General features: G+C 38.6%; 1 long non-coding RNA gene across 1 annotated transcript in view; it reads right to left on the bottom strand.

Annotated features, from left to right (window-relative positions):
* Positions 1 to 6282: 6282 nt before the first annotated feature.
* LOC141379126 (uncharacterized) overlaps positions 6283 to 25339 on the bottom strand; it is a 39722-nt gene continuing 20665 nt past the window's right edge. Inside the window, exons 2-3 of the long non-coding RNA XR_012395127.1 lie at positions 8312 to 8365; positions 6283 to 7951 (exon numbers count right to left, since the gene is read on the bottom strand). This is a non-coding gene — a long non-coding RNA (uncharacterized lncRNA). The remainder of the gene's footprint in view (positions 7952 to 8311; positions 8366 to 25339) is intronic.

Here is a 25339-nt window from a genome sequence, read left to right as displayed (position 1 = left end):
GCTGTTTTACATCTGTTTTAGTGCTGATACCGTGAACATGCACACTGCATCATAGAGTGGAGTTGGATGTCTGAAGGTGAGTTTAATCAAGCACAATATATAAACTCGAGACTCAAGGGCTGATTGTTTTATTTAAATGGTTATCATTTTCGATAATGGTATTATTGTCTTAACCACTGAAATAGAATTTTAAAAATGTAATGCATACAATACATTATTGTTAGTTTATTTTGTCCTCATGTATTTTGCCCTCCACCACTGTAACTGTGTCTTAGGCATCGTCCACTGCAGCTGATGTGAAAAGGACACTTGAAATACCGGCAACTCCCTGACTGATTTCTGGTATGTATAGAAATGTACATTTTATCATATAAGCAACCGTGTGTTTTTTCTGTATTTCAGCAAACATGGTAAATGCTTTTGTACAAAGCACAATACAAAATACATCAAATAAATAGTCTGCCATCTTTTACCCAAGCTTTCATTCCCCTTTGGAAAACAAATTCATATATTATTAAATTATTTCATATTTTTTTTGTTCATCAAATCAGAATCCAAAAAAAACTACTTTACTTTAAAATGTTCATGAAGTTAAGGTAATTGTATGAATTTAATTAACTTTATTCATGTATTAACATTCACCATTAAGCATACATATAAAGAAAATAAGCACAGACATGCTTACTTGACATGAGAACCAATCATGTTTGTTCTCATCTGTCAGGTTAGTACGTTTGAGTTTTCATTTACCATGGCTTTGATCATACTTTTAAAGGATGAACAAATGATGAGACAGAAACAAAATGTGTTTTTTTATAACTGAGATTACAAACAATACAAAAAATGCATGTTTTATGCAAATGTTTATTTAACTTAGTGGAGTAAATGACATGAAAATTGAATTTAATTATTTAATGATAATTGAAGCCAAATGTAAGATTCAGGAGGCAGAGACAGGGAAAAAAATAGGTATAGTGAGAGTCTTTAATTTAATATTTTCAACACACTGGCTGCGTCCGAAATCGCATATTTCCATATATAGTCTGCTAAAAACAATATGAATGGGAGTAAAGTGCTGCAACTTACGCGGGTAGGCCACATGATCGTGACAAAATGGGGATGTATTTCGTCCGGGTTCCATTCATACTGCTCACATTTATACTGTATAGAACCAAAGACTAGAGAATACATAAGAAATGTCATATCCGCTTGTTAAGTGATGACGTGTTGGTGACGTATGTAATACTGTTTCCGGGTCCAAGCCGCCACTCATTTGGGTTGAGAAATTATTTGTTTATGATCACTTTTAATTCATATCACACATTGAAGTTAATTTTATATAATGTCTTCATGTACACAACAATCTCTGGGCTTGCTGCATCACAAATACCAAAATTGTAACAATTTATAAAAAAAAGAAATCCCTTTCTGGCCATCGGATATTAGGCAAGGAGATATATATTGCGATTGTGATTTTCAAAAGTATTAAATCACTTTGTAAACATTTATAATTACCATTTCATGAGTCTCCCCATACAGTTAAATAGAGCGCTAGGACCCGGAAGCCGCTTAGCATGACGTCACACTTAACAAGCGGATAGTTTTGAATGGGGGAAAGTGTAACGGTCAATATGGCGAATGAAGCCCTGCCTACTACAGGAGCCAATCATCGATTGATATAGACTGACATTTCTCCAAGCCAGAAGCTTGAACCAGATGTGTGCTTTTACAGCAGTTTGGAGGAAAACAAACGCACATCACATGACAGCAACTACTTAAACACCCCCAAACTTGTAAACAAAAGTCTTTGTCATTTCTGGAGGAGATTCTCCATCAAAAACAAGTTGTAAATTACTCAAAAAGAGCAGCGCGATCAGACCCAGCCTTAATTCAGAGGATGATAATGTGTTTCACAGCCATAAATAAGGTTGGTGTCGTGATCTCGTTCCTTTCGAGTGCGCATGCGCATTAGCAACCTAAAAAATGCTGATTTTATTTAATTCAGATGTTTAAAAAACAAAACTTATGAGACAGCTGTTATTTTTATTGGTGAATTCAAATATGTAACGTAGTCATAAGCTTGGCAAACAGTTTTGAAGATTTTGATATTTCCCCATTAAGACAGAATGCCTGAACTTACTGCTCGAGAGGTGTTCAAAGATGACCGGCGAGTAAAATGACTTGCCTTAAAGGGACTTTGATAGAACATACTTTTCTAAGGGTCAAGTAGTAAATTTTAATTCAAATGCAGTACCTATTGGGTAGGACACAACCAAAATGTCCACATTTTTTAGAAATAGCTTGAAATAATTAGTGTTATTATTTAAAACTGTTTCATTAATGTTTTTGAAAAATACTAGGTTTATCTAGGAGGCACAACATGAACCCATAATTCTATTGCCAGTGGAATGAGTAAAGAGAATATCCTCTAAAACCTGTGACTGCTGAAAGTAAACAAAGGATTCAGTCCAACACTGGGAATTTCTCCAAACAACTACACTCAATATATTATTAGCAACACAAATAAAGAGGCAGTAGTATCATAGTGTTTGGGTGTGTTTATCTGTTTATGTTTATGTTAGGCATTAGCATGTTTTAAGTCTTTTAACTGCTGTTGGGACACAATAGTCTGTCAGGTGAGGGGAAGAGCAGCCCGCTGAATGGAAGGAAGAGACGTGGAGGAGACAGGAAGCCCAGCAGCCAGAGGAAACATTATCCCTCTGTGCACATACACACACACACACACACACAACATCGATATTGTCTGAGAGAAAAACAAGCAGGAAACAGTGTGAAGAAACAGAAAGTCATAAACTGTATATGAGAAAGTGCATTAAAGTGCATGAGTGATGAAATGGTAACACTTTACATATAAGTTATGTGTACGGTTGTATTAGTTAAGTTGTATTGTGTTAGTTGTATAAATTAAGAGTATATCCAGAAAATTGTCTAATATTTTTTCAGCAATATTTGAAATCTTTATATCTTCAGCAATCTTTATAATGTAAACTTTAAAATGTAGTAATATAGGTGATACATTAGTTAACATGAACAAATAATGAACAATGACTCGGGTTCAGCACTACACAAACTTCTGGAAAACTAAACTACACAACAAAAGTCTTGTCGTCTATCCAAGTTTTGGGAACAAAAAATAAAAACTTGACTTCTAGTTGATCATTTGGTATCAGAAGGGGCTTAAATGAAAGGCAAAGGCCTCTATTACTCTAAGACTTTTGTCAGGTAGAGTAGAAAAGTCAAGTTGGCTAAACTAGAAAAAAATTAATTATGAGAACTAAGAAAAGTCAGATACATTAACTAAAAAAATAAAGTTGCAGTAACTAGAAAATAGTTTTAAATTTAAAAAAAAAAAATAGGGGCAACTAGAAAAAAAATAGGTTAAAGTAACTATAAATATTGGATGAACTAAAATGTCAGGGAAGCTAGGATTATTAAGTTGGGGAAGCTAGTAAAAGTTATAAGAATTAGAAAGGTTGAAGGTAACTAGAAAAAAAATAAGTTGGTGCATCATAAAAACTAAGTTGGGGAAACTAGAAAAAACATTGGTTTTAAGAACAAGACAAATTAAGTTGAGTAAATTAGAGAAAGAAATTGGTTATAAAAACAAGACAATCTCAGTTAGGGCAACTAGAAAAATTAAGCTGAGGTAACTAAAAAGATTAATTTACCTAGTTCACTTTAAAAATATACGTTGTATTGTCATAAGAACTCACAATACCTTTACATTAAAAATAGCATAGAAAAAAATTTTCACTCAGAAAATGTTGCAGAATGTAATGAATAATAAAAACAGAAATAAATAAAGAATAAAGAAATGGTCAGCACACTGAAATTTAGAATTAGTGAATACGGAAATAGTATTTTTTTTGTAAAACATACAGAGTAATCTTTGCATTTGTTTACTATATGGACTTAAGACATGGTTTTAAGATACAAAAAATACAATTTTCAGTATCATTATCGGTGGATAAAACCACAAACAGATGAGGATGACATGTTCCCATTTACAACCTCTCAGAAATCAAGGTGAATAAAGGGTGGTACCTTTTCCAAAGGTACTTGTTTTTACCTAAAGGGTCTATATTGGTACCTTAAAAGTATTATTTAGTACATAAAGTGTGTTGTTACTGCCTCATTGATATCTCTCCTTTTATTAGAGTTTTTATGTCTTTTGTCCCTTTTTGACTGGTCTCCTGATCTCTGTATGGACTTTTTCTGATTTGATTGGTGCAGAGAGCAGCACTTTAATTTCTGCTCTGAGCACAAGTTTGTGTGCAAATCTGACTGGAAAGTGAGCAATGTGCAGTTTTTTTGGCCTCAAATCAAATTTATGATTTCAGATGGCAAAGTTTAAATCCCATCTGGCAAGTGTGCTTTAACAGCCCATCCCATAATATTTCAGAATGACATCAGCAGGCAGAAAAGGGTGGTCTTTAGTAGCTGTTTCAACACATGTGACTAGAACAACAAATAAAGCAACATGTTTTCAATTACTGAGTTAGAACAAGCTAGACCCCTTTGAGCATGTATACTTGTGATATGATTGATGAAAACATTTAAAAATCACATCTAATCCACGGTATTTTAAAATAATTTCACTTGTAGTATGAGCATAAGGCCAACATACTTGAAACTTGTACAAAATACTGCAGTCTAACATGCCCAAGTCCTCTTTTACCCCAAATGCCCCCTCTCACAGGCACTAAACTTCTACTTTCACTTCCAATTTTTTTGTGAAAGAAGACGATGCACCCATATGCAGACGGACAGAAAAGCCCTGCAGGCGCATTCATGTTACACAACCATCCAGAATCAAAGGAGGCCCAGCTCCAGTCTGCCATTTCCAACGACTTGCTTATGTGTGTGTGTGTCTGTGCGTGTATAAGAGACGACAAACCTGCCCTAGTGACACTTACGCAGTTATAAAACAATTTCTGTCCTTCAGTTCAACCTGGCTCAGCAGGTGACATGTAAATATGAAGTGTCTGTTTTTAAGATGTTTTTGAGATGGATGCATGGGGATTTCTCCTCTGTATGGGTGTGTGTGTGTGTGTGTGTGTGTCTGATGGTGTTGTGCTGCTCAGCTGTCAGATTGAGTGTGTGTCTGCAGCTGGTTGAGATGATGTTCGTGAGTGTGCGCACATGTGGACGAATGTGTGTGTGTGTCATATGCGCAGATATAATAGACATGTCAGAGCAGTGAACGCCTGAAAGACAGACACACTGCACTGTCTTTTGTGAAGGTTACTCGGAAAACACAGACAGGGTACAAATGAGATTAATCTCTATAGACAGAGGCTACTAGACCTTTGTACAAATGTAGAGTCATGGTTTTGGAATTTATTTATTTCTTTTTGAAGAATTCATTTTTAGTTTGTCCTGTTTTTGACTCTTAAAGTGATCTTAAAGTGATCATTACCTTTTTGCATTGCATTCTGTAAGTCATTATACCATAAAGATTATTAGCTAAAATTTTGGTCTTTGATGAATAAACTGCTTCTAGCATGATGAGAGTGTTTAAAAAACATTTACAGCCAAAACAAAATTAATAAAATCAAGTTCTGATGATACACTGAAATATTATGAAGTATAATAAGAGCTAGAAACTGAACATTTTTCATAACATTAGCACAAATAACACACAGCTTTGGACAAATAAAGCAGTCTACTTTTCTTTATTTTTGTGTGGTTCTCGCAAATAGTTTCTGGTTCAAAAAACGATTCACTAGTTCAGGCAATCACACACTTATGTAACATTAAAGACATAAACAAAAATTCTGCCATCATTTACTCAAACATACTTGTTTAAAACCTGTATGAGTTTCGTTTTTTGTTGATAAACTTTAAAACCACATGGGGAGAATAAGTGTATGGTAAGTGTAAAGTAATGTTCATTTTGGGTGAACTATCCCTTTAAGCAATCATACTACAAGGCTGTTTTATGCTTGATTCTGATTGGCTGATGAACTTTAGAGCAGCAAAATATATTGTTTCAGCATTGATACTGCAATGTGATCATTGACAATAGTCACATCGCAGGATTTGCAATGTTGATTATAAAGTATCATTTGCATGTGTTTTTGAGGATTTTAAAAACATTCAGCCATAATAAATTGTACCATAAGTAACTTAAATAACGAATAGTTTTAATGAATTGTTTTTATATTTATTATTAATTTACTGTACCTGAATACTATTAGACACAGAAAATGATAACACACTGTTTGTTTAAATTGTTTATTTTTCTTTATTGTATTTATTCATTCATTCATTAATTTTCTTTTCAGCTTAGTCCCTTTATTACTCCGGGGTCACCAAAGCGGAATGACCTGCCAACTTATCCAGCATATGTTTTACGCAGCGGATGCCTTTTCAGCTGCAACCCATCTTTGGAAAACATCATTCACACTCATACACTATGGGCAATTTTAGCTAACCCAATTCACCTATACCACATGTTTTTGGACTTGTGGGGGAAACCAGAGCACCCGGAGGAAACCCACGCGAACGCGGGGAGAACATGCAAACTCCACACAGAAACACCAACTGAAATAGCCGAGGCTCGAACCAGCGACCTTCTTGCTGTGAGGCGACAGCGCCACTGCGCCACCTATTGTATTTATCCATGCTTTTAATTTGTTTATTAGACATTAAGCAGATGCACTCCCCTACAGAATCATCCCAATCTATCTTAACATTGTTTTCCAAACAGAGATATTCAAGTCATATGGTGTAATTATATTCATAACGCAACATACACTAGGCAGCCACAATATAAGGTACACTGCTAGTTATCTCAAATTTCTAATCAGCCAATCACATGGCAGCAACTCAATGCATTTAGGCATGTAGACATGGCCAAGACAGTCTGCTGTAGTTCAAACCGAGCATCAGGATGGGGTAGAAAGATGATTGAAGTGACTTTGAACGTGGCATGGTTGTTGGTGTCAGACGGGCTGGTCTGAGTACTTCAGAAACTGCTGATCCACTGGGATTTTTATGCACAATAATCTCTAGGGTTTAGAGAGAATGATCTGAAAAAGTTCAATTATCCAGTGGCATAATGATGCATGAGGTCAGAGGAGAATGGCCAGACTGGTTCAAGCTGATAGAAAGGCAACAGTAACAAAAATAACCACTCGTTACAACCGAGAAATGCAGCAGAGCATCTCTGAATGCACAACACATCAAACCTTGAGGCAGATAGGCTACAGCAGCAAAAGACCAAAGCGGGTGCCGATCCTTTGAGCTAAGAACATGAAACTAAGGCTACAATTTGCACAGGCTCACCAAAATTAAACAAAAGAAGATTGGAAAAATGTTGCCTGGTCTAAGGAGTCTTGATTTCTGCTGTGACATTTTTTAATGGTAGGGTCAGAATTTGGCATCAACAACATGGATCCATCCTGCCTTGTATCAATGGTTCAGGCTGGTGCTGATGATGTAATGGTGTGGGGGGTATTTTCTTGCCACACTCTTTGCCCATTAGTACCAATTGAGCATCGTGTCAACGCCACAGCCTACCTGAGTATTGCTGCTGACCATGTCCATCCCTTTATGACCACAGTGTACCAATCTTCTGATGGCTACTTTCAGGTAGATAACATGCTACGCCATAAAGTGTGAATCATCTCAGACTGGTTTCTTAAACATGACAATGAGTTCACTGTACTCAAATGGCCTCTACAGTCACCAGAGCTTTCTGCCTAATTCTGCTTATTTACACCCAGGTAGCTTGCAAATCCTGCCTTAACTAGTAAATGCAATCTAAGGTAACATAAATCTAAGAATAAAAAAATATATAAATTCACAATTTTGAAGAAAAAAAGTCAGAATCGTGAGATAAAAAGTCACAAATACCTTTAAAAACACAGTGGCGGAAATGAATTTGATAGATTCCAGTTCAGTCTGTGTTGGAGTAACTGGAACACTAAAAGAGTTGGTGTATTATAGGAAAATAAACACCCCTATGATGCATTTCAAGCAGTGACTGTCAAACACACTGATTAAATAGCCTGTAAATTTGGTTTCAGGCGGCTCATCCGATATTCAAAATAAAATGAATGAATGATTGCTTTGGAAAGAATGATTCACTTTCAAAGCAGATAGCCCTCTTTACTTTTTTGCCTGAAACTGCAGATTATAGTTGATGATAATGTTAAAAGTAATACTTGGCTTTGTACACAGACATAGCTTCGTGTCAGTTTGCTTCACTTACAAAAACAGTAATTGCTTTATTTGGTTTTGCCTGTATTTATTTATGACTCTCAAAGCATTTGTAACCACTGACCTTCCTTTTAAGAACCACCAAGGACCACAGTATCAAATCTTCTTTAACATCTTCCTGCAAAAGAAGAAATATTACCTGTATCTTGGGCAGCCTGAGGGTGAATACATTAATAGCAAATTAGCATATTTATGTGAATTATTGCTTTTAGGGTCGGTGCTCTACTAAACTCCACATATATGGCAACAAATAGCATCTGCTAAACAAATGGTGGTATGTTTTTATAGGTAAATCATAGTCGCTAAAGGACATTTATCTTCATAACGTCTGGTATTAAAACACATTCAATAAGTGGGTCATGGCTTTTCTGTGTCGCGCCTTGTTCCTGTCCTGTCAGCAGTTTCACAGAGAGAAGCTCCTACTGTATCTCTGGTAAGAATGCTTATGAATATCTCTCTCTCTCTCTCCCTCTCATTGGGCTATTAATAGCAATGACAGCAAGTGCTCTGCCCTGTGCTGTAAACCCAGATACCTGATACAGGCTTCACGCACACATCCACCCCATGATACATTAGGTAAGCTGCATACTGCATCAATAACAGTCATTCAGCTGCTAAAAATAAGTTCAAATCAAATAAATAATTTGATCTGGCTCATCAAAGCAATAGTTATGATTAAAAACACTCCATCTTAGACAGTAGTAGAGCGTACATATTGCAGAGCAGACATTTTAATCTTGAAACTATAACTAAAATAAAACTAAAGTTGAGTTTCTAACTTCTCTCACTATGTGTGTCAACTCTGTGTAAAGACGAAGTGTTTCTACTGAGACACAGAATGTTTGATATCAAACAGCGTGAGTCGAGAAGGTTTCGTGGAGCTGCATACTAACTGGGTTGCGGTGTGTTTACCAAAATCCCTCCAAGGAAATTTCTGTTGTGCCAAATTGAGGGCATGGAAGGAGAAAGATGGAGAATGGACGAATCCTGAAATCCAACACTACATGTAACCGAATTGATATCTGTTTTTGGAATGGTGCCGACTGACAGACTTAACCATGATCTCATCCTCTGTATGCGAGTGTATCTGCTGTGGCCTTCTGCCAGAGGAGGAATGAAGTGTGTGATGAAGAGCTCACGCTGTTGCTCACGCATAATTGGCTTAAACAATTTAAGCGCTCGGCATTTAGATAATTACCTCCAATCAAAAAAAATCACAGATAAACGGGGTAGTGAGCAGCGGTAATGAAATGCAGAAAGATTACAAAACAGTGTTATCCAACATGCTTTAATGTTATGGCATATTAGTCACCGAGAACTTTAATGTCAGCTGATTTTTTTCATATTTGGCATTTAAAGGAACATTAATTATTTTATCATTTACTCATCATCATTACTCATCTTATCTGAAACACAAAAGATTATGTTAGACAGCATGTTCATGCTTTTTCCATAGAATTAGTGTGAAGTGGCAAAGGGCTTTCAAACTAAAATCAGCGTTGAGAGACTACAGTGATATTGTTGAGGCTGAGAAAAGAACACAATACTACAAAAAAGGCAATAGTTAACATTACTCTTGGTATTTGTATGTCTTTACACACTTGAAAACACTTTAAAATTAGGCATTGATTCATCTGACATGCCTTTGACCAACTAGAATACACTCATGTCACTATAGTTTCTATTCCACTGTGTTAGACCCTATTTTGGACAAGGAGTTAATTTAGTTCCTGCAATATAAATTCCTGGGCAGCACGGTGGCTCAGTGGTTAGCACTGTTGCCTCCAACCCAGGCTCACTCGGAAAACATAGCCCTATATAAATTTCTGGAGAGCGCCAAATACATTCTAGGAGCTATGCTTCTTTGCAGTTTTTTCTTTTCACAAATCTACGGGAGGCCACTGTTGACTGACTGACTGACCAACCAACCGATAAAAGAAAAAAATCAAGAAAAAGAAAAGCCTTTACGGCAGCCTGATCTTTACCACATTTTCAGATTTTACCACATTCTCACCTTGTTATTTACTTGTTTATTTTATTTTTCGGCCTTTGTTTTTGTTTAACTGTTTTCTGGAATCGTTCTTCGAATCAGATTGTGTTGGAATTGGACATCGTCATTGTGGTCAGCTCCTCTATGCAGCTCAAGTCTGCTGACGTACGCTGTAAGCAACTGGACAAACTGGTAACAACAGCAAAGCCATCCATACGGAGGTAAGTGGTCAGCTGCCAGCCCGGAAAGAAACGTCCTTGTACCGCCAAGTAGCATTCGTTTTAAAGATGAAATGCACCCATACATACTTCTGGCTACATAATTCGCAATCTCCAGAAATGTATATAGGGCTACGTTTTTAGAATGAGCAGAATTCAGAATGTTGGTCACCTCACAGCAAGAAGGTCACTGGTTCATGTGGCTTTTCTCGACAGTCCCAAGACACTATAGGTGACATTAGTGTCGCTAGGGGCGTTTGGGGGAGGGGGAAGTTAAGACGATTCTAAGTGTTTTGGGGCCCCAAAAGTTACTATTAGGGGGTCCTCTCACCCCTCACCCGCTCTTCAATTTTATCCACGACCCCACCCCCCAACTTTTAATTTTGTTTGCAACACCCACCAGATTGTTTTCATATGGGCCCGTACTGGCCAACAGCGCCCCTGGTAAATTGAATAAGTAAAATGTAGTGTACGTGTATGAATGCGAGAGTGTATGGTGTTTCCCAGTGCTGGGTTGCTGAGTAAAAACATATGCTTGATAAATTGGCAGTGGCGAACCCTGATAAATGAAGGGATTAAGTCGAAGGAAAATGAATGAATAGCAGTTCCTGTAACTAAAATTACTAAAATGTGAACCCAACAAAAAGTGTGCAATTTTGCAAATATATTTATGAATATTAAAAATAATCATCTGGTACAGTTTAAGCTAATATACAATCAATGATGATGAAGGTAAAGAGACTTCAATTAATGACCTTAAGCAAAACCAAAAATACTAAAAAGTAAAGGGCCCTACAGAGCACCCATTTATATAGAGCCAAATTCAGATTTTTGTCCACAAATGTTGCCTGTGATCTCTTAAATTAGGGCAGGGCAATACCAGAAACACCCAAATTCATGTAAACTTTGTTATATCATGTGCTTAGCAGCATCAAAGCCTGAGCTTAAGTTCAGAAGCACAAGAATCAAAAATTAATCATAAGCTATCAATAGGTCAATGTTAACTAGTAATAAACAGGTAATAATGCAGTCGTTTCTGCTGCATTTGGAACAACATCCTAAAGACCAAATGGCAGAATAGTCTTTTTTTGGTTGACCTCGTCCTTGTGTTTATAGCTGATACTTGAAATGTGTACTAGAGAGAAGATATTTGCAGATGGCGGAGGAAAGCAGAAAACCCTTTAGAACTCCCACTGAGAGACAGCTAAAATTCTCTCGCTCATCACATCTTTCCTCTTCCTTATCTCCCTCTCATAGACGTGTGGGACGCAGCTTTGGAAGTAGGTCAAATCTGTGCGGGAAAACAGTGATCCTGGCAGACGGAACTGGTTCAGTAGTGGAGCGTGTGGTCTTTTTACCTCCCTGCTTAAGCAAATTACCTGAACCAAAGAGTGTCAAGACAGTACCAACTTTCCAGGCATTCACATGCAACCAATTGGTTAAGCAGCAAACAATCAATTAAACACGGTCAGCGAGTCAATTATGAGAGAACTTAAAAGTAATGAGTTCTGCTGTGAGATAGTGAAAGGGCACAGATGGTCATGCTGCCATAGATGTGTATGGTAATAACTCATTTCCACTGAGCAGTATGGTTCACTACAGTATAGTACGGTACATTATTTATTTCCATTTCCACTTTCAGAAGTACCAAAATAGCTGCACCACTGAACTAAACCACTTCTAAATTAGAAAAGAATTAAACTATACGTCTTTTATTCAAAGTACATTTTTATAGTGTGTTAAGTTGATCAGCTTCTTGCATGACATACAGTGGGGGAATAAGTATTCAACATGTCATGTTTTTTTTTTTTCTAGGAAATAAATTCTAAAAAAGCTGTTGACATGAAATTGAAGCATATTTTGGCAAAACAATACAAGCACAAAAATAAAACAAAAACAAATATGTGTAATAATGAAATTACACAAGGAAAATGTACTGAACTACTAAAATGTATTTAATACTTAATATAAAAGGCTTTTTTGGTGATGACAGACGTGAACAGCGTGTAAAAATCTTTATGGTTCTGTGAGTCTCGTCTATCAAATCTGATGTTCAATTTGTAATGAGTGTGTATGGATGTTTTTCAGTACTGGCTTGCAGCTGGAATGGCATCCACTGTGTAAAGCAAATGTTGGATAAGTTAGTGGTTCATTCCGCTGTGGTGACCCTTGATGAATTAAGGGACTAAGCCGAAGAAAAATGAATGAGTGAATGAATGAATAAACGAATAGTCTAAAGTACAATTTTACTTAGGTTTTGATTTCAAGTCGAACCAATTGATTTAATTCATTGCCAATAAAAACAATCGTTTTTAAAAGTCAATGTGTTTTTTTTCCTTGAGCAGGATAGATATTTTGATTATTATTAAAATACATATTTCTGTTTCAACCAAGTCATAGCTAATGTGAGATTAATTTGTACATTTTGCTGTAACAAATTACAGCAATTTTTAAAAGTTGGTACAAAGCAAAATTATACTTTGATCAAAGATTTAAAAAGTTTCCTACTTTGTACTAAAGTAAAAAATATTTATGAGCAATTCCAGCGTTATGGATGTGACATTTGCAGTAAAAACTCAAAAACAAAAATTTGCATAGAAACTATATGTTAATATTATATTAAAACTTTTGTTTATATTTTCCAGAACAACTGACCACAGAGTTATAGAACCAGAAAAATGTCAATCTGTAAACATGTTTTGTACTTTAAATGAGAAAAATAAACATGCGTTATGGATGTGCAAAAAAGTCTGCGGGTTTACAGAATACAACATACTTTGTAGAAATTCTGTGAATTAAACTGCACAACTCAAATGAAACTATGATAATCAAAAGGGTAAGAGTTGGTTCTCTATAAAACACAAATATTGATTTTATTTATATATTATTTTCAGATTTATGAGAAAAAAAGTGTCGTTATGGATGTGACATCTCTCCGTTATGGATGTGACAGATGTGGAATTGTCACTTGTGACACTTTGGTAAAATCAAATAAAATAGTTTGAAAACCCTGACAGATGCATTTTTGAGTATTTCGAGTATTTCGAAATGGTTCCCGTATTTTGGTGAAAACTAAAATTTTTTTCATGCAAGATTGATATTTGCACAGAATTGCTCATATTTAGTGTCTTTATTTTAAACAATATTTTTTACTTTGTGTCTATATTTTTTTTTGACCACAATAAATATTTTTGATTTAGATTGAATAAAATTTTAAAGTCAAATAATTCTTTGATAAAAAAAAATTGCTGTAACAATTTACAGTATTTATTTTTATATTGGTTCAAAGTGTAATTATTTTCTGTATATGGGACCCAAAAATGTAAGGGTACCAAGCACATATAGCCAAAGGGGTGGAGCTAGACTTGGTAATAAACGGTTTAAAGAGAATCATTACTTACATGCTGTAATAACATGTAACGACAACGCAAGAAGCAGCATTTTTAAATACACAGCAGATTGTCTTCATTGTAAACTGTCTTTATACTAAACAAAATCTATCTTTAAGTTCTGAAACTTACAGTATGTTTTTAAAGTGCAATTACCTATTTTATGTCAAAAGTAGATTACTCAGTTAATGACCATGTAAAAACTCATCTGATATGGGACTTGACTTTATGTGTATGTGTGTTGGATTCAGTAGGAAGAGATGACCAGAAAAGTAGTGGCTTGTCTCTGCATTCGTGGTCCTCCTGAGTTGTCATGGAAACACAATCGCCTGAGTGAGGCAGACCAGTGCTTGGCTTGTGTTTGTATTCTTGTTGAATTTGGACCAATCAGAGGAATCAGGATCCAGTGATGTGATCACAGGAACATCCTTTCATCTTCCCCCCTTTATTTAGTCCTTTATTTTAACTTACATTTACACATACTGGGCTTAAAATAGTCATTTATGAATTACCTGGTCTTTTTTTTAGAGCTCTTTATCCAGCTCTTTGCTCTATTTCAGATGATATTGACAAAATAATAATAACAGACACACACCAACAGTTGAAGTCAGAATTATCAGCCCCCCTGAATTATTCGCCCCCTGTTTATTTTGCCCCCAACTTCTGTTTAACAAAGAGCAGATTTTTCCAACACATTTCTAAACATTAAAGTTTTATTAAAGCATTTCTAATAACAGATTTATTTTATCTTTGCCATGATGACAGTAAATAATATTTTACTAGATATTTTTCAAGACACTTCTATACAGCTTAAAGTGATATTTAAAGGCTTAACAGGTTATCTAGGCAAGTTACTGTAAAATAGTTCTGTAGACAGTTGGGGAAAAATTAGCTTAAAGGGGCTAATATCTTTGACCTTAAAATGGTTTAAAAAAAATAAAAACATATTTTATTCTAGCTGAAATCAAACAAAACAGACTTTCTCCAGAAGAAAAAATATTATCAGACATACTGTGAAAATTTCTTTGCTCTGTTAAACATCATTTGGAAAATACCTAAAAGAAATAAAATTCAAAGGGGGCTAATAATTCTGACTTCAACTGTGTGTGTGTGTGTGTGTGTGTGTGTGTGTGTGTGTGTGTGTGTGTGTGTGTGTGTGTGTGTGTGTGTGTGTATGTGTGTGTGTGTGAACCTAATTTGACTCGTTTGAACTCTGTTTATTTTTATTTGCATTTTTTTTAATTTGTCACGCTCAAAATAAATGTTCGGGTGGATCCAATAGCGAGTGAACAAAGTAATTTATTAAACACAGTCAAACTCAAAAAAGGCAGGATGTAACAAAAGAGTGAGGTGCTAAGGCTAGGGGAACAGGACAGGAATCGAACAGGAAATCAGGCTCTAGCAGAAGCTCCTCACGGTCCTGAGCACAGACAGAGAGACACACATGAGCACACGTAACGAACTGACAATGAACATTAAACACGTAGCACTTAAATAGTCACGATGATGTAATTCAGCTGGCGAAAAATCAATCCAGCGGAGTGACGTAAGGCCACGTGACCAAAACAACACACGTGGGCCACAAAAGCAAAACAAACCCACATGATCACACAGACATTCCGGAAGAGCGCACAAACCTGCAACCGTGACATTACCCCTCTCTCAAGAGCACCTCCTGGTGCTCCCAGAAGCGCTTACCTGGCGATTGTAATCATCGATAAGAGAGTGATCCAATATGTCCTTTGCAGGGACCCAACTCCTCTCCTCCGCACCATAACCTTCCCAGTCCACCAAGTACTGAAATCCTCGCCCCCTCCGTCTTGAGTCCAGAATGCGCTTAACCGAATAAACGGTCTCCCCATCTACGAGACGCGGCGGGGGGGGAACCGGAGTGGGCGGATTAATCGCCGTATGAAAAACGGGCTTTAATTTGGAAACATGGAACACGGGATGAATTCTCCTGTACGCTGGAGGAAGTTTGAGGCGGACTGCCACCGGACTAATGATCTTGATGACAGTGAATGGGCCAATAAATTTGGGTGCAAGTTTATTACATACGGAACGCAAGGGAATATTCTTAGTTGAAAGCCACACTTTTTGACCGACGACGTAAACGGGAGGCTTCGACCGGTGGCGATCGGCTTTAGCCTTAGTGCGCGCACCCACTTGGAGGAGGGTCTGCCTGGCCCTGTTCCAAGTGCGTCGACACCTCTGGACAAAGGCGTGGGCGGAGGGGACCGCGACTTCGGATTCCAGACTGGGAAAAGCTGGTGGCTGGTAACCTAAACTACACTGAAACGGAGAAAGGCCCGTAGCCGACACTGGTAATGAATTGTGTGCGTACTCCACCCATGGGAGCTGCTGACTCCAAGAGGAGGGATTCTGGGAAACCAAACAACGTAACATTCGCTCGAGATCTTGGTTTGCCCTCTCAGTTTGTCCGTTACTCTGAGGATGAAACCCAGAAGAAAGACTTACAGTCGCTCCCAATAAATGACAAAATTCTCTCCAAAATTTAGAGACAAACTGGGGCCCCCTGTCAGAAACCACGTCCGTCGGGAGGCCATGAATGCGAAAGACGTGATTAATGACAGCATCCGCTGTCTCTCTGGCTGAGGGTAATTTGGGCAGAGGAATAAAATGAGCTGCCTTCGAGAACCGGTCCACAACGGTCAAAACAACCGTATTGCCACCAGACGGCGGGAGCCCGGTGACGAAATCTAGCGAAATGTGCGACCAGGGTCTCGAAGGCACTGACAGCGGCTGAAGGAGTCCAGCGGGAGGGCGATTAGAAGTCTTAGAAACAGCACAAACAGAACAGGCCAAAACAAACTCGCGTATGTCCCGTGCCATAGCTGGCCACCAGAATCGCTGTTTAACCAAAAATAATGTACGACTCACCCCCGGATGACAAGCCACTTTGGAGGAATGTCCCCACCGAATGACGTCAGACCGAATCTCCTCCGGCACAAACAAACAACTGGGTGGGCATCCGGCCGGGGGCGTTACCCCATCCAGGGCTGTGCGGACCCTGCTCTCGATCTCCCATGTCACAGCAGAAATACAAATCCTCTGGGGAACGATGGGCTCAAGAGACGTATTGCGCTCGGAAAAATCAAAAAGACGGGATAACGCGTCGGGTTTGATGTTTTTGGAACCCGGCCGATAAGAGATGGTAAAATCGAAACGACCGAAAAATAATGCCCACCGAGCCTGCCTGGAGCTGAGTCGTTTGGCGGACCTGATGTATTCAAGGTTCTTATGATCGGTCCAAACGATAAAGGGAACCCCCGAACCCTCCAACCAATGACGCCACTCCTCCAAAGCGAGTTTGACAGCCAACAACTCCCTATTACCAATGTCGTAATTACGTTCTGCGGGAGATAATCGGTGAGAGAAAAACGCGCACGGATGAATTCTGTCATCCGAGGCGGCGCGCTGGGACAGGATAGCGCCCACCCCCACCTCTGACGCGTCAACCTCCACCACAAACTGCCGGGAGGGATCAGGTGTCACTAAAATAGGAGCTGAAACAAAGCGGCTCTTCAGATTGGAGAATGCAGCCTGTGCTGCGATCGACCACCTGAAGGGAGTTTTGGAGGAGGTTAAGGACGTCAGAGGGGCGGCGAGCTGGCTGAAATTGCGAATAAAACGCCGGTAAAAATTGGCGAAGCCCAGAAATCTCTGCAGGGCCTTACGAGACTCGGGGATTGGCCAATTCACCACAGCCTGAACTTTCTCTGGATCCATGCGCACCCCCTCGACTGACACAATGTGTCCTAGAAAGGGAACAGACTGTGCATGGAACACGCATTTCTCCGCCTTGACAAAAAGCCCATTCTCTAGCAGCCGCTGAAGCACTCGCCTGACGTGCTGCACATGTTCCTGGAGAGAACGAGAAAAAATCAGAATGTCATCCAGGTAGACATAAATAAACTGATCTATCATATCTCGCAACACGTCATTTACGAGTGCTTGGAAAACCGCAGGAGCATTAGAAAGCCCAAAAGGAAGAACACAATATTCAAAATGCCCCCTGGGGGTCAAAAACGCGGTTTTCCACTCATGACCCTGCTTCATGCGAACCAAATGATATGCGTTGCGGAGATCTAATTTCGTGAAAAACGAAGCCCCCTGCAGACGCTCGAACGCTGAAGACATCAGCGGCAAAGGATATGTATTCTTCACCGTGATGCTGTTCAGCCCTCGATAGTCAATGCAGGGTCTAAGGGACCCATCCTTCTTTTTCACGAAAAAGAACCCCGCCCCCGCCGGTGAAGAAGAGGGCCGTATGATCTTGGCCGCTAGAGAATCAGAAATATATTTCTCCATGGCCTCCCTCTCAGGAATAGAAAGAGAGTATAACTTGCCTTTAGGCGGAGACGTACCTGGCAATAAATCTATTGCACAGTCATAGGGACGGTGAGGAGGCAGTGAAGCAGCTCGAGACTTACTGAACACTCTCTTCAGGTCGAGGTACTCACTGGGCACGTTTGACAGGTCCATGCGCTCCTCCTGAAACACAGAACAAGAAACAGCAGAACGAGCAGACGAAAGACAAGACTGATGACAGTTCTCACTCCACGAAAGTATGGCATTAAGACCCCAGTTAATGTGAGGCTTATGAAGAATTAACCAAGGATGACCTAAAACCACTGGTGTGTTAGAACAGTCTGTTAAAAAAAATGAAATGTGTTCAACATGATTTCCAGACGTGATCAGCTTTATGGGTTTGGTGGAGTGAGTGATAGTGGGAAGGGAAAGTCCGCTGAGTGCGCGTACTGCAATGGGTTGTGACAGTGCAATAACCGGAAGTTTAAAACTGAAAGCGAAACCAGAGTCAATGAAGTTTCCCTCCGCCCCGGAATCGACGAGCGCCTGTGTGTCTTGAGTTCCGGAACCCCATGATAAGGAGACGGGCAGTATAGTGGCAGACGTAGAGGATTTGTCCAAATTAATTTCACCCATCAGTAACCTCTTACCTACTGATGGGTGTTGACTTTTACGGGACAGGAAGCCACCCGATGCCCCGCCCCACCGCAGTAGAGACAGAGTCCCTCCGTTCTTCGCCGGCGCTTCTCCTCTACGGACAAGCGGGATCTGCCCAACTGCATGGGTTCCGGGTCAACGCTCCCAACTTCCGGTGCCATCGGCGAGACCGGCGAGTCAGGGACAGGATCCGGAAACCTGTTTTGCCGCATGCGACTCTCACGGCGAAGCAGTCTGGAGTCCACCCGGATGGCCAAATCCACTAGCTCGTCGAGGGTCTTGGGAAGATCTAGGGAGTAGATCTCGTCCTGAAGACGATCCGAAAGGCCATGAAGGAACATGTCCCATTGAGCCTCCGCGTTCCAGCCGGATTCAGCAGCCAACGTGCGGAACTCAATGGAATAGTCCGCCACGCTCCGATTCCCCTGGCGGAGCTCAGCGAGGACTCGAGCGGCCTCTCTCCCAGAGGCGGCCCGATCAAAGACCTTTTTTAGTTCCTTTGAGAACAGGTCGAACGAAGAACAACAGGGTAATTTCTTCTCCCATGCTGTGGTTCCCCATTGAGCCGCCCTTCCTGAAAGGAGAGTGATGACGAACGCCACCTTGGCCTGCTCTGAGGAAAACAAAGATGGCTGCAGGGAGAAGTACAGGGAGCATTTGGCTAAGAAGGACCGGCATAAGTGAGGCTCCCCAGCATAGCAGGTCGGCGGAGGAAGGCGAGGCTCAACTGAGCGACCAACGCCCAAGTTAGCACTGGCAGTCACCGGCGCAGGTATCACCTCCGGAGCTGGTGCAGGCTCCCCTTGTGTTGTTCCGGAAATCAGCTGTTGGACCTGCGTAGTGAGTAACGACACCTGACCAACCAAGGCCTGGATAGCCTGTGCAGTCGTGGCTAAAGCCTCGTCCTGGCGATCGATCCTGGCGTTGCTAGCAGTAAGGAACTCCGATATCTGAGAAGTACTCGCTGGATCCATGGTAAAGGTCAGTTCGTTTTGTCACGCTCAAAATAAATGTTCGGGTGGATCCAATAGCGAGTGAACAAAGTAATTTATTAAACACAGTCAAACTCAAAAAAGGCAGGATGTAACAAAAGAGTGAGGTGCTAAGGCTAGGGGAACAGGACAGGAATCGAACAGGAAATCAGGCTCTAGCAGAAGCTCCTCACGGTCCTGAGCACAGACAGAGAGACACACATGAGCACACGTAACGAACTGACAATGAACATTAAACACGTAGCACTTAAATAGTCACGATGATGTAATTCAGCTGGCGAAAAATCAATCCAGCGGAGTGACGTAAGGCCACGTGACCAAAACAACACACGTGGGCCACAAAAGCAAAACAAACCCACATGATCACACAGACATTCCGGAAGAGCGCACAAACCTGCAACCGTGACATAATTACTTCATGATTAATTTTATGCCATGTTATTTTCAAACAACAATTTATTTAAAGATTTAAATTAAGAACTTATATAAAGAAAAAATATTCATTTACTCCCTTGTGTCATTCCAAACCAATGCCCAGTATATTTTTTGGACATTTTATAAACTCCATTTTAATGATAAAAAATTTATTTAACAATATTATCATTATTACTACTTTAAGAAGTAAATTGCACTGTGCAACAACCAATTTAAATACATTTAAGTAAAAAAACAAAACAAAAAAAAAAAACATTATTTTGACAGGCATAAATTATATAGATTTAAACATTTATGAGGGTATGTAAATAATAAAATAATTCCATTTGTGTGTGTGTGTGTGTGTGTGTGTGTGTATCCCTTTAATATTGACATGCATTTTAGCTTGCATTTTAGGCATGACATGGCCAGCCATTTCATTTTTGTTCTTTGAAAATAGTTTCAAAAGAACCCAAAGTGTGATCAACTGTTCTGTTGCCAAGCAACACACAGACTGACAGGCTGAAACGCAGTGAACACAGACAAGCAAATTGAAACAAACAGTGAAAAATGCCAGCATAAATTCAACCAATTACACCATAAAACCAGAACTAAGCTGTTTTTATTAGGTCCATCTTGACCCTTGTCTTGTTGTTTCACTTGTACTTGTTGTACAGTAAGAGAGTGTATGATTTCTGTGAAAGAAAAAAAACAATAATAAGGAAAAAGATGAGCATTTAATTAAATGGTGAAATAAAACCATCTCCAATAACTCAAAATAACATCTGGACAGAGGCTGAGGACTAAATCAAAGCAAAAATAATAAAAGAATAGTAATAGACAGTGAGATCTTGTGAGATCAAAGTAAAGCGTGCCCTTGTTTTATTGAAATAGTTCAGTCTTTGCTTGAGGCAGTGTCTGATCCTCGGCCAGAGAGTTGTTTTTTCTGTGCACCAGGAGGGACACTTGGGGTTGATGAACCTTCATCTAAGGGTCTCACTTTTTTAGGATGTACTTTAACAAACAGGAAACCAACCGACAGACAGATAGACAGAAAGGCCGGTAGGCATCGCCACATGGGTCTGACGTCTCTGTAGGAGTTTGACATTTTTCAAGATTATGACTATGAGAATACGGTTCAGTTTAAAATCAACATCTAATCACATCTATTTATTTTCTTTATACACTTTTTTTTTTCGTTTTTAGTTCTGTAATGGCAAATCACTTTTTACAAAATCAGGAAAATATAATTAGGATAAGACAGGGTTTCCCAAACTGGAATTTTTGAAAGACAGAGTTAATAAAAAACTGAAACAATGATTAAATAATATGAAAAATATATTCAATTCAAATAAATAACCCTAAAAAACAAACAAACAGTAGTTTACCTGCATAATCACGCTGCATGCACATGCAAATGTGTTCTTAAATTATTAAAATTCGCTCTTAAAAATTTCAGAGGTGCTTAAAGTAAATATTTTAAGTCTTTTTTTATCTGCTGACAAAAATGGTACCCAGACTCATTGGAAAAACATACTTCTACTAACTATATGAAAAATACTTCTAAAAACTATATGAAAAATAGGGAAGTATGTTTTTACAGCTAATAAGACTTTGTAAATTAAACAAAACAATTTGTTGCCACTGTCACTTTTTAGTGATAGATATTTTGTCCAATGACATCACAAACACAAATGCATGTACCTGATTCATTAATTCCTTTTCTTTTTGGATTTGTACTTTTATTAATCTGGGGTCGCCACAGCGGAATGAACTGCCAACTTATCCATCATATGGTTTTACGCAGCGGATGCCTTTCCAGCTGCAACCCATCACTGGGAAACATCCATACACACTCACTCACACTCATACACTTACGGTCAATTTTAGCATACCCAATTCACCTGTACCACGTCTTTGGACTTGTGGGTGAAACCGGAGCACCGGGCGAAACCCACGCAAACAAGGGGAGAACATGCAAACTCCACACCGAAATGCCAACTGACCCGGCCAAGGCTCGAACCAGCGACCTTTTTGCTGTGAGGCTAACGTGCAACCCACTGCCTCACCGCGTCGCCCGTACCTGATTCAACTTAGATTTATTTCTAAATGAGGAATCCTTTGAACTTATGTGATTTTTACAAATTGCATATCTGATATTTAAAATCCAAAATTGGGTCACCGAAAGCCAGACCACTGAAAACATGCTCAGGACTTGCCAATTCTGTTGATTAACGTAATAATGTTGTAAATAATGTACAGGATCTTGCATGAACCAATAATTTTTTCTATATAAGACATCATTGTGTCATCATCAGTCACAGGGAAATATGTTTTATTTTTTGACAGTACTGATAACCACTCACTTGCCTTTTAAGAGGGACCAAGTACCACAGTTTCAACAACAAACAACAATAATTGTTGTCAAAACTTCCCTTTTAATCTCCACAGTCTAACTAATCCTACTCTATTCTGGTATTAAAGGTTCACAAAACCCTCGAGTACTTTTTTTGAGATGTTAACAGATTTTTGTGTGTTGAGCATCAGTTAAGACAATGTTAGCACCTGTTAGCTTTAATTGTGGAAAAAAATTGATAATTTTGTCAGCTAATTTCAGTTTCCGTGTTTAAAATAATTTTTGGGATGGGATCAAAATCAGCGACGTAGCGCAAAACTGCAAGTGCAAACATGACACGTCAGTTTCTCATTATTATTCATAGCAGAGTTTTCTTATACTATGAGAAGAGCCGGCTTCTTAATTATTCATGACTGCGTGTGCTTTCCGAAGGCAAGACACAGACCTGCCAGTGCCAAGCTGTGAGACACGTTGATGACTGGGTGAGACTGCGACCACTGACCCACGGCACACAGTATTTAGTCTTTCATGAAGGTTTGTATGTGTTTGTTTCCATGATCCACGAGGTTTGTTGCATGTTTTTCCCTGCGATGCTGTCAAGGCCGATACAGCAAAGCTGTTGTACAGCAAAGCTGTTGTGCAGCAAGCATTTTTGTCGGGAGAGCAGTACGAGAATTGGAGAATGGCGGACTTTGTCTTTTATCAGGAGTTTGTTCACATTTAGACACTTTGCTGTGCTGCTGTGTTTGCCTAAATCCTCTAGAATCTAGATTAACAACAGGGCTATTGGTTAAATGTGACAGGGCGAGAGACCTGCTGCACTGAGTCTGCATTCAGACCCGGGGATTGAGGGATAAGTCCTCATTTATAGTGTTTATATGAACACAAATATCTTTATAATGATATAAATTGTGGTGTATATGAAACTACGAATAACAAATTTTAGGACATTAAATAACTGTAAACTATATAATCATGCGTCTCCTCATGGTTTGTGTCTCTTTTTTTTTCGCTCCCCTCCTTCTCCCTGCTGGCCACGCGCACTCCTGCCTTTTGCTCGTAGAGCTCCACACCTATTATGATGCATCTTTTGAAAAGGATTCTGAGGTAGACCTGCACAAAAAGAAGGGGGTGTCATGGCCCTTTAAGCACACACTTCCATGATCCAATCAATGACCTAAATCTGATACCATTATTTTGGCTTTGGCACACCAAAGCGATTAATTGACTTTACTTTCGAAAAAATAAGTAAACTTGTTGCATTTAAAGTGCTTATTTAACTTCATTTGAAAAAGTGAGTAAACATTTGCCTTATAATGATTAAGCAACTGAATTATAAATAAGTTAAGTCAACCTTTCAAACAGTTCCAAGTTACATTGTTAGACTTTACCACAAGTTTATAGACATTTACTGCAAAAACACCCAGTAAAATACCACATACATTCTTTAAAGTTCACTGCTGTAATATGCACTTCATTGTTAGTCATTTTAAAACGTTTACAGTAACTTACTGCATATTAGGAATTTGCGGTATTCTACTGTAATCAAAGTACTCAAGTACTGCTACTGTAGTTGAAGACAAAAATTAGACAGTTAATGAAAAAATATAAATTAACATCTTGTATTACAAAATGCATTTAAAATAGATTGGTTAATGAAAATTTCATTTGTAAACCATTTTAAGTGAATAATTACCATAGTGTACACGATCTTGTCACTTATTTGGAAATTATTAAATTCAATAGTAAATAGTAAAAATAATGGTTTGTATACTGCTGGTAATGTAAAAATTGTCATTCTGAAAAAAATTTAATAGTGGTAAAGGGTGTTTTATCATATAAATAAGTTGCAGTAAAATACGTGGCCTTATTTGGACAGTTAATGAAAAATAAGTAGCCTTATGTAAAATGAAAATGCAGTATAGGACCCTACTGTAAAACACATTTTTAGGTAAGTTACTGTTGTAAAGGGGGAGTTGTGGTAACTTGCTGGCAATAGTGCTGACAGTAAATTACTGCCAAACTGCAATAAAATGTTTAACAGTGGACTGACTTTTTTAAGAAGTCAACTATTAACTTTTAAGGGAAGGTTTTAGATTCCCATTGGAAAACATTTCTGCTGTGTGATTTTTCTTTTAGATCAACATAGAGTAAAAAAAGTCCAGAGCTAGTGACTCAAATTTTTTTGCGATTCGATATAATATCCCTTATCAACCCAACCCTACGTGCACATGTCGCACTACTATACATAATAAAAGCACTACTATACATAAAAAAATAATATGAGTAAATAGATTTTATGCAGACTTTAACTACAACTAAAGTTGCTACAGTTCAAGACCTATTTTGAACCCCATAGCTTCAAACAGCCAGGGTTATTTACATTCACTGTTAAAAGTTAATGTGTGACAGCTTTCTCCCCTCAGTTAAATATCGCTCACAGTCAGACAATTGAAAAGTTATGTTCTCTTGAACCATAATCACTTGAATTTCTGATTTGCATTGATCAGTAATCAGTTAACACCCAAAAAAACACTTTATAACTATATCATGATCTGCTAATAACCTTCAACAAGGCAATATAGTGAATCCTTATCATCCTCACGAGTGTTTTGGGTTAAATCCCTTCAGCATCAAAGGGAATTCTGGTAATTAGATTTGCACCTTTCATGATCAAAAATGTCAAATACAATAAAAACACATCGAAAGTGTATACAGAATGCCTGCTGCTCAGAAGCAAGGAC

The sequence above is a fragment of the Danio rerio genome, chromosome 19 (genome assembly GCF_049306965.1).
Source record: "Danio rerio strain Tuebingen ecotype United States chromosome 19, GRCz12tu, whole genome shotgun sequence".
Lineage (NCBI taxonomy): Eukaryota > Metazoa > Chordata > Actinopteri > Cypriniformes > Danionidae > Danio > Danio rerio.
Note: the sequence above shows the minus strand (reverse complement) of the source record. Positions and strands in the feature narration are given on the sequence as shown.